Raw genomic sequence first — 9,177 nt, forward strand, 5'->3', positions numbered from 1 at the left:
TTGAACTTAAACAGATACGTCCGAAAAAAGCATTTTTCACACTTACTGCAGCTGATCTGTGACACTTTTGGTATATTTTAACACCTTAAATGAGAAAATGTGTGATTTGAAGTTGCTCGAGTATAAATTGCATTGAAGGAATGTTCATAACCATGGCTGTAACCAACACTATTTTCATTGATGATAAAAATGCAGATGAATTGGTTGATTGATAGGTTTTTCTTTTCAATGTAAGAAAATAATGAAAACATCTCCATCCCTGTTTCTCCAAGGTGATGTTTTAACATTTTGACAGTTCCTTGCATACATATTGAGTTTAACAAGAAAAGCAGGAATATTTCAGTATGAAAAAACAGCAATTTCTACTATTGTTCATTTAAAAACTACTTTAAAAGCTATCAAAATATTTGCAAAAAACATTTCCGTGGATGGATTAATCGACATCTCAACTTATCATTGCAGCTCTCATTCACAGCAGGAGTTTTACCAAGATCATAATCACTGAATCTTAAAGAGGAGGAGGGGGGGGGGGAGCAGTAGAGATAATTCCGCCTCTGAGGTGAAACACTTTACAGTTTCATCTCTGCACCTCCCACTGGTAGAAGTTGTTTTATGAGGCTTTCTACAGCAGGGAGAACTACTCCCCCACAAGTCAGCAGCTAAACTGGCTCACTGACACCACTAATAGACTCACAATTCATTGTAAATGTTTTAATGGGACACACAGTGATGTGAACTTTACTTCTGGGCTGCCATACAGATTTTAATCAGCGTGCCTGGCCCGTATTGCATGGTCAAAGTCTAAAGTGAGTGCATACCTGTCCAACTGTTTACCTCCAGCACTCCTCTGCCTCTGCAGGAGAAACCCGTCTATCGTCTTTCATGCTGTTTGAGGTGTGGCTCTCTGGTTGGGCCTCTCTGTTCTCCCCTCCCCCGCTGCAGCACCGTCCAATCCCTGCCACAGGTTGAACTCACCTGAAAGCATTTGCATTTCGAGCCGAGACTCGTTGCTGATTGGCCAGGTGTAAGGCACTCTGCCTCAGGGCTCCACTACCAATGGCGACAGCGCTGTGTGACTCATAGGGAGAGGACAAGTTGCTTCACTACACTTCTCCTTTTCTGCTTCCAACAGCAGCCATTGTCTTTTTTTTTCTCCCTCCTCTCCTCAGTTTTGTTTTGTTGCTCTGAGAAAGAGGTGTGAGGCCAGCCAGTGGTCAACACCTTTAGAGAGCTTTGCCCCCCTCTCACCACACCTTGGATTATTCCCCTTTTCGCCTTTTGTTATCTATTTTTCTCTTGATTTTCATTGGTTACTGTGATCGACGCTTGTTCGGTTGCTACTATGGACATTGTCACCCGAACCCTGAGTCTTTGAGGTTAGTGATGAATTGTTCTCCTCCTTTTCACCTTTTACGCCTTTTTTTGGCTTTTGTTGTGAGTTGAAATGTTTTTAAATTGGTTTCTGAGAATGTAAAGTTTAAAAAGTTAACATTTTCTGTATTAAAGGGACATCATGTAGGTATATTTGCGAGTTGCATTTGTTATTGGACAGGTAGCTAGGTAATTAGGTCACTGTAACATGTACCTTTGGCTTTACTGTACCATTTTTATTAGCACATTGGACATGTTAGGGTTTTGTTAAGGGAGCTTTAAAAAGCGATGCCAGTTACAATTGATATTTAGGTAAAAGTTTTCCCCCTAATGTCTTCCAACCAACTACGATTTCAAATTTTGTGCAAGAAAACTGTCAAACATCACACGGTATATAACACATAACATGACACACAACCTTTGAACATGGTAGTTCTATATATTGAGCTTTTTATATTTGGTTGCGCACATACAATAAGTTCCCTCAAACTTTGTTGACACTTACTACAGTTGGCAACGCATGAGATCACGTAAAAAGTTTGTAAAGTTGTGTTTGTCATTTTAGGAACTAATAGGATAAATATTTTGCTGATTTGTTTGGTTGTTGCTTTTCTTTTATGAACCGTTGCCTTATATGGTGTGCTGGAGCAAGGGCGGGAACAGGGTTTTGCAAGCCCCTTGACCAAGCCCACATGTATTTTTCATGGTGTAGTAATCAGTAATTACACATCATGTTGATTTCAATCCTTGTTGCTTTGCTTTGTTTGATAGTCTTTATTCAAAAATTGTAAATGCTGCATCAGTTGGCCCAGAAACTGCTGTTGTTTTGCTGTGGTTACTCTTCACAGTTTAGCAAGTCTGTCCTGCAGTGCTTCATGCATCAACATCTCCAGTTCATCTAAACAAAATGTTGCTCATCTTGTAAAGTAGAGGCCAATAAGGTCTCCATTTCAATTCAGAGGGAAGTTTGAACCCAGACTATGTTGCTTCCTCTTTTATGTCAGTGTTAGTTAACCTTCCCTAAAGCCATTTGTTCCATCCATCAGCCAGTTCAATTCTTCTGCTTAATGTTCTTGAGAATCTGTTTCTAAATGTTGCTCAGTGCAGCAGAGATAAAAAAAGCACACTTCCTGTTTCACCAGAAATCTATTCTGCACTTTTTTTTTTACCACACAGGACATTGTGCACATACTAAATCATTGAATAAACACGACAACAGTTTGAGCAATGTCTAGGTTTCACGCCCACTTTTTCTTTTCTTTAATCTGTGTTCTAATGCTGCTGCAACGTTACTGCATAGAGCACTGTAGTACAAGAAAAGCCATTAGCCAGTGCAGATTTATACCCAACTTTGGTCAACACTTTTATCTAGTTGTATGCAAAAAACCAAAGCTAGTCATTGTTTCATCAGTTCAGCATTCAGAATTGATTTTGTTGATGTAATGTTTGACGTAACTTGGAAGACAATCAACAGAGACTACTTCAGAGACACAAAATGCATATATCTATATACTTTAGGCTCATTTGCTAAACTATTATTAGGTTGGATCAATTGGCTTTGCACTTGATTTGTAACACCTGTTGCACATGCACCCAGTGAGTGAATAGCTCAGTTGTTGAGCAGGTACGAGTTTGCATTTGACCTAACTTTTTCATCCTACTCATGCCCACCCTTATTTGGATTGTAAATGAGGCCATGGTGCCTCAGAGGATGAACTCATACTGCGGGTGCTGTTTAGTGATTTTGTTTGCCTCATTCAAAGGACATACAGGCTGATGAAGAGACAGAGAGGGGGCTGGACAGTAGTATCAGGTAGGCTCCTCTTACAATACAAAGTCAACAAGTCTTAGCCTGTAATTACATCATTAGGCTTGGGAAAGATGATGGAGGCGTTGCAAGAGAAGGGAATGGCGAGAGGAGGAGTTGCGGTGGAGTTTTTAAACTATAGTCCCAGCATGCGTTAATATGTAAAAATTGAGGATCTATTTAGTTTCATCTTACAGGCCCATGGATCAAATACAGTAAACACAGTGCTATCTTTGTATTGTCAGGTACAATCTGTTTTTTCATGCTTTGAATTTAATAAAAGCTGCGTCAGCTCCAATTTCCTGTTTCAGGTACAAACTGTTCTTTATTGCAAAAACGCTGACAAGTATTTCTTTAATTGTATACATATCATGTTGGCAGCGACAATGCAACAATTATGCATTTGCAAAGGCTATACATTATATATATCTGTTCTCCATGTGGAGTAACTAAACATGTGTTCAAGCAAAGAAAACTGAATTTCCATGTTTATCTTTAATGAAATATTTTGGGGTGCAGAACCCTGTGGACTCATAGTGAGGAAAGGGAATACAAACACACACGTTGTTTACCCACAGTCATTATCTTTCATATACCTTCCAGTAAAAAGTTATGTGACAAAGAAAGAGTGTGGCTGTTTGTTATATTGCTCAGGCATGGATTTGCATCATGTTTTCAGGCCAGATGATGTATTCTTTGCCATTTAATTTCCATAGCACTCTGGGCTTCTTAAAGGAAGTGCAAGTGACTAGCGTTTGAACTCATGTGACCAACTGGAAAAAACTGGGTGGGGATAGTTAATGTGTAACACTCTCCTCAACGTCTCCTGCCAAGGTGCCACTGAGCAAGGCTTACCCTAACCCTAACTCAGTAGTTTGAAGCCACTTGTGTTCCTGTGTGTCACAGGTACACACAGGAAACCCTCCCTTGCTAAATAAAGTGAAATCAATTGAGCAACTGACTACCCGTGTTGCAACTGACTCTCTGCAAGCTGGGACTGGCAGCCTGTTTATCTGAAGAAAAATTACGAACTCGATCTGTGATCATCACATCTAAACTCAGAGCCCGATGAAATAGTGTTTCTATGTCTAGCTTTAATCTCAGCCCTTAGATTCATGATTTGTGGCGGAGAAGCAGTGATGGTTCTTGTTTTTCCCTCTTGTGGGAATTAGTCTTCAAACTTATTTTCTAAGAACTGAAAAGGATGTGATGTAATTCTGGACTTCTCAGTGATTACAAACCTATTTATGATCCACAACATTTGATCGTTGGCTTAGAGGATTTTTAGGTTTGCTCTAGAGGTTGGTGTACACTGAAAACAACAAGACAGCACTACAACGTTTCAAAACCACGTAGAATGTAATTCCACTGTGATGTATCACATTTAAAAACCACCTAAAATACACCTGAAACCGTGAAAGATGTGAACTCCTACGCCTACTTTTATAAGAATCATAACTCCCATCTGGAAGGAAAGGGAGATCGCCATGTTTCAGAGACGGAGAGAAATAAAGAGAGAGTGCATGTGTGTGAGAGAGAGATGACATGTGGAATATCAGGTCACACCTTTTGATAACACTCCTGGTTATGCAACGTACCATGCCGGTCAGGGCACAGATTCTCTGCCTGTAAGAGCATGTAGGTCCATGTACTGCTGTCTGGCCTCAACTGCTCAACTTTTGTAGTTACTTTTACATAACTTGAGTATTTCCAAATGATTTTCAAACTTATTTGGATGCAAAACCTTTACTTGTGATGAAGTATTTTTACTTTGTGAATTAAATACTTTGAATGTTACAACATTGATTATGCTAGATTTACCAAAAGAGGCCTTCCTAAACATTTCTCAAATAGAAAGTTATTAGTGGAGCACAGACCTTTACCAATGTTAACAAAACTGAAAAGTGAGTGTGGGCCCCCTGACTTGATTCTTTCCAAAATATAATCATGTTTTCCTTGGCTCATGCTTCACCCTTGACGCACGTTTCATGAATATCAGGCTAGTAGTTATACATATCGAACTGGAACTAAAACGTCCTTGGTTGAGGTTATAAATACACTAACATGAATTTAGTTTATTAATAGAGTATCCCTTTTTCTCTAGTGAACTGCTTTACTGTGGAAATCCTGATCATGAATGTATCTTGATTTGAGTTTTTCTGGCGTAGTGGTTGTGTGGGTGGAGGCAGGTTTCATGTGTATTTTGTGGCTGATAAAAGGCAGCATTCAGACCCTCATAAACATTTCCATTACAGCGTTCAGTTGGCTCTGCCTTTCTTTGAAGCACAAAAGTTATGTAGCTGTATGATAATTTGAGTAGTATACAGCTAGGTGACTGCTATAGCACTATTCTATATAATGGAATGGCCTGGAAATACATGTCAATGTTTTCTGTGGGTTCCACACTGCTTGATGTAACATGGCTAAAAAAAAAAGGTTTGAGGTGAATTTGAACTTAAAACTGACGTACTTAGTGGAATACGTTTTAGCTGTTGCCAACTCCCTCACACTCCATCAGGCACATTTTAAAATCATGTTGGCTTTAATGCAGTATCACTCAGTACAAAGAGGCATTCTGACCCAGGCAAAGAGGGAAATTGATTTCCCACATGGTTTTTGGGAGGCTTTGGCCCCAGACACCCAGCTGCAGCGGTGGCTGAAGCCTCAGCAGAAGGCTGTTATATGGAAAACCCACCATGATGACTCCAGCATAAACTGCTGAACTCCTGTCTGAGTGGAAAGGTCTCTTTTTATGGAGTTATGTCTGTTTTTAAACCTCTCCCCCTTTTCCTTGATACTTTGCATTTGATTTAAATGTCACTTTTTCCCCTTTCATTGCCTTCTCCTGCATGTTCATTATATGTTCCATGGCCAGAAATGAAATGACTGTGGCATACATACATTTAGGCATTTCATTTTGATTACATTGATCCTTAAAATATGACACATTTACAAGCTTGAAGGTGCCTTTTTGGTGAAAAATGAAAATGTGTCATGACATGTGGTTGGTGTGGTGGACACGATGTGTGACAAACAAGGGCCTGAACCACACAGTTTGACAGATTAATGCCACTAAACAAGTCAGTTCACACACACACAGCTGCCTGCAGAAATTACAGACTGTTAGGATAGTAACTCTACAGTTATATCTTCATTTCTTTCTGAAATTCAAGCTTATCCTAATTGAAACTGAAACATTTAACATCTAAGCTTAATGGCTGACAAGAGTATTCTTGCGCAGTGGTTCCCAATACACAACCAAATGACATTTTACTTTACTCTCACATTCTCACACTGTTTTTCCCCTTTTACCAAGTTCATAGAAGATTGTTTCAGCGTTACAACCTGTTCAATATAAATCTGTAAGCGGTAGGCTTAGCTTAAAGACTTTGGACGGGTGAAGAGCTAACCCTCTGTCCAAAGATAACAAATCTTCAAGTACCTCCAAAGTAAAACATTTTTTTATCTTGTTTGTTTCACGCATAAAAAAGCTGAAAGGTGTGTACACGTAATCTTTTGGTATAAGAGAAGGTTATTGGTTTTCCATTCTGTTTGTCTGGCTCTACAGATTACACAAACAATATAACATGGTGATTAATAAGATCTATGGTGCTGGTAGACAGCATTTCCCCAAATGTTAAACTATTCATTCAGTCTTAGTGAAGCTATATTCACATTATGTCACTATTATTCAAAGTGTCTGACATTATAACAGTATACTCAACTTTGCAATAGTAGTGCTGATTAAATAATCTCATTTTCCAATTTCTCATTAAGTCAACTTTTACAAATAATTTCTTTGAATCCTCCAGGAAAAGTAATTTACTACACAGGCAGAAGCAGTTAAATAAAAAGCCATTCAGTCGTCAGATTATGCTTGTTGTGCTCTGTCTTCCACATGCGTCCTTGAACATACACACCGGGCCTTTTCTGAGCTGAATGAGGCCCACCTTCTCCCTCTGTCTTGTACCACAGAGTCGACTGTGTTCAAGCCTTCTCCCTCTGCGTGTTCCTAAGCAACAGCCACTCCTTGTTTACCTTTGCGTTTTTGCATTGTGATTCTCGTCAGAACAACATAACCCCGGCCCCTCGAGAGGCTGATTGTCAGGCCTCTTCATTCAAAGTAGTTTTGAAGCCACGGTTTTTGTGTATAAGTCATTAAAGGACACATGTCATGGCCATTTCCACTGATCATAATTCCATTGTTGAGGTATACTAAAATAGAAAAATACTGTGCAATTTTCCAAACTCACATTGGTTTCGCATACAGCATCTCTGTAAAGTATGTGTATTCAGCAGTATTCACTTTCTCCACTAAACGGCTCGCTGCAGCTCCCCCCCCCCCCCTCTCCGTGATTTCCTTGTTTAGCGATACACAGCCAAACTCAACCTGAACACACACAAAGTCACAGCCGAAATAAAAACAATAAGTGTGGCTTGATATTGATTAAGAAAAAGGTTTATAGATTGATAAACGCCGTGAGAATGGGTCTGCAGAGAGAATTTCGCGCGATCCCAAATGTCTGTTATCAGCCTGCAGCACGGAGCAGAAATCAGCAGGGCTGCCTGCACTGAGTGTGTGTGTGGATTGGTCAATTTGGACCAATCAGCGGGGGCTTAACGTAACGGCTCCGCGGACGTAACGTAACGGCTCCACGGATTGGCCCATTTAGTTCCGGGTACATGCTTTCGTAAGCACGGAAGAATCAAATGGATGATGACGTCATTATGACGTTTCACCAACGAGGCGTTTTGGGGAGGTCTGTTCTGTGTTAGAGTTTTACTCGCTACAGTGTGTACTTTGAGGGTTTTGACTCTGCACACCGTTTACATGCAGAAAAACCTTTATAACACACAAGGGGACGGGTAATAACCGGAAAAGCATGACATGTGACCTTTAATATCTGTATCCCCCTTGTAGAGGGCCTTTTTTTATGACCTTTCTTCCTTGTTCTACTTCCCACAAATAATGATCATTAATACGGTTAAACAATAATACCATGTCAATATTTTCCTTACAACCAGACTGGACTCCTGACGCTTTACACAGGACGTTTATTGTCCTCAATCTCCTGCCCCCGTGCTGCACCTTCCTCATCGCATGACTGTCATAAACCAGTGTTTCATAAAGGCTTCTCAAATATTGACCAGATTGTCCTTATGCTTCCTGCACAGGCTCAAACACTTCTCCAAACAGCTGAAATTAACCATTTGATTAATGTTTAGAGCAGCGGATGTACATTATTTTTATGTATAATGCACTAGTGCACTATAAGTACGGTAATCCTATTTTTCTTCACCTTTTTAGCAGTAGTTAGGGCAACAAAATCATGATTTTAAGATCAGGTGACTAAGGTGCAAAAATGATCTAATACCTAAAGCATGCACTCCAACCATACGTCATCACGCCTGGAGTTGTAGTTTAGGCTTGTTAGTTCAATCACATGGCCTAACTGTTTCTGTACCTATTCAAAGTATGCAGCTGACGTCATGACTCAGCACTTCTTCTTCTTTGCCCTTAGATCGAGGAACGGGGCAGGCATAACGTTTACTGGCTTTGAGATTAGAAACATTGGCCAGTGATATCTAATACCACACTGACCTAGTATCCAATTGTGTGAAATCAGATAAGCTCTCTTCAAGGTGCTATAAGCTGTCTCGGTGTGAGTGGTCCTATCTGCGAGGCTTTACGGGGGATCAGATGGAAAGAGCTGATTTAGTCGTTATTAGCGGCTAATCTGATGCTTGATCTGAGGGAATCTTAAAAACAGCTTTGCTAAAGCTGCAAATTAGCATTTACCAAAGGGGTTTTAACCTCTTTTCACAGAGGACGCTTTATCATACATAATAGATACAAATATACTGTGTGACATACTGTGTGAGCAGACAGTGTTTACAGTGGATTTAAAGAATGTATTTAACATAGAACATCACTTTATTGCATAGAGCAAGGGGAAGCACACAGATAGATAGACAGATAGATATGTGTAATTTGTTGT

General features: G+C 39.9%; 1 protein-coding gene across 5 annotated transcripts in view; it reads left to right on the forward strand.

The window, feature by feature from the left end:
- The window catches only part of elf1 (E74-like ETS transcription factor 1), a 35,425-nt gene that overhangs the window by 8,337 nt on the left and 17,911 nt on the right, over positions 1-9,177 (forward strand). Inside the window, exon 1 of one of the 5 annotated variants that reach the window (XM_079672359.1) lies at positions 1,034-1,376. The exons of 1 other annotated variant lie outside the window; for it this stretch is intronic. The gene's annotated coding sequence lies outside the window, so the exon portion shown is untranslated. Of the gene's footprint in view, positions 1-1,033; positions 1,377-9,177 lie in introns of those variants that run through there. 3 more of the 5 variants (XM_079672357.1, XM_079672358.1, XM_079672355.1) reach the window with 3 other exon arrangements.

This window comes from Notothenia rossii (assembly GCF_949606895.1).
Source record: "Notothenia rossii genome assembly, chromosome: 3".
In the NCBI taxonomy this organism is placed as follows: Eukaryota; Metazoa; Chordata; class Actinopteri; order Perciformes; family Nototheniidae; genus Notothenia; species Notothenia rossii.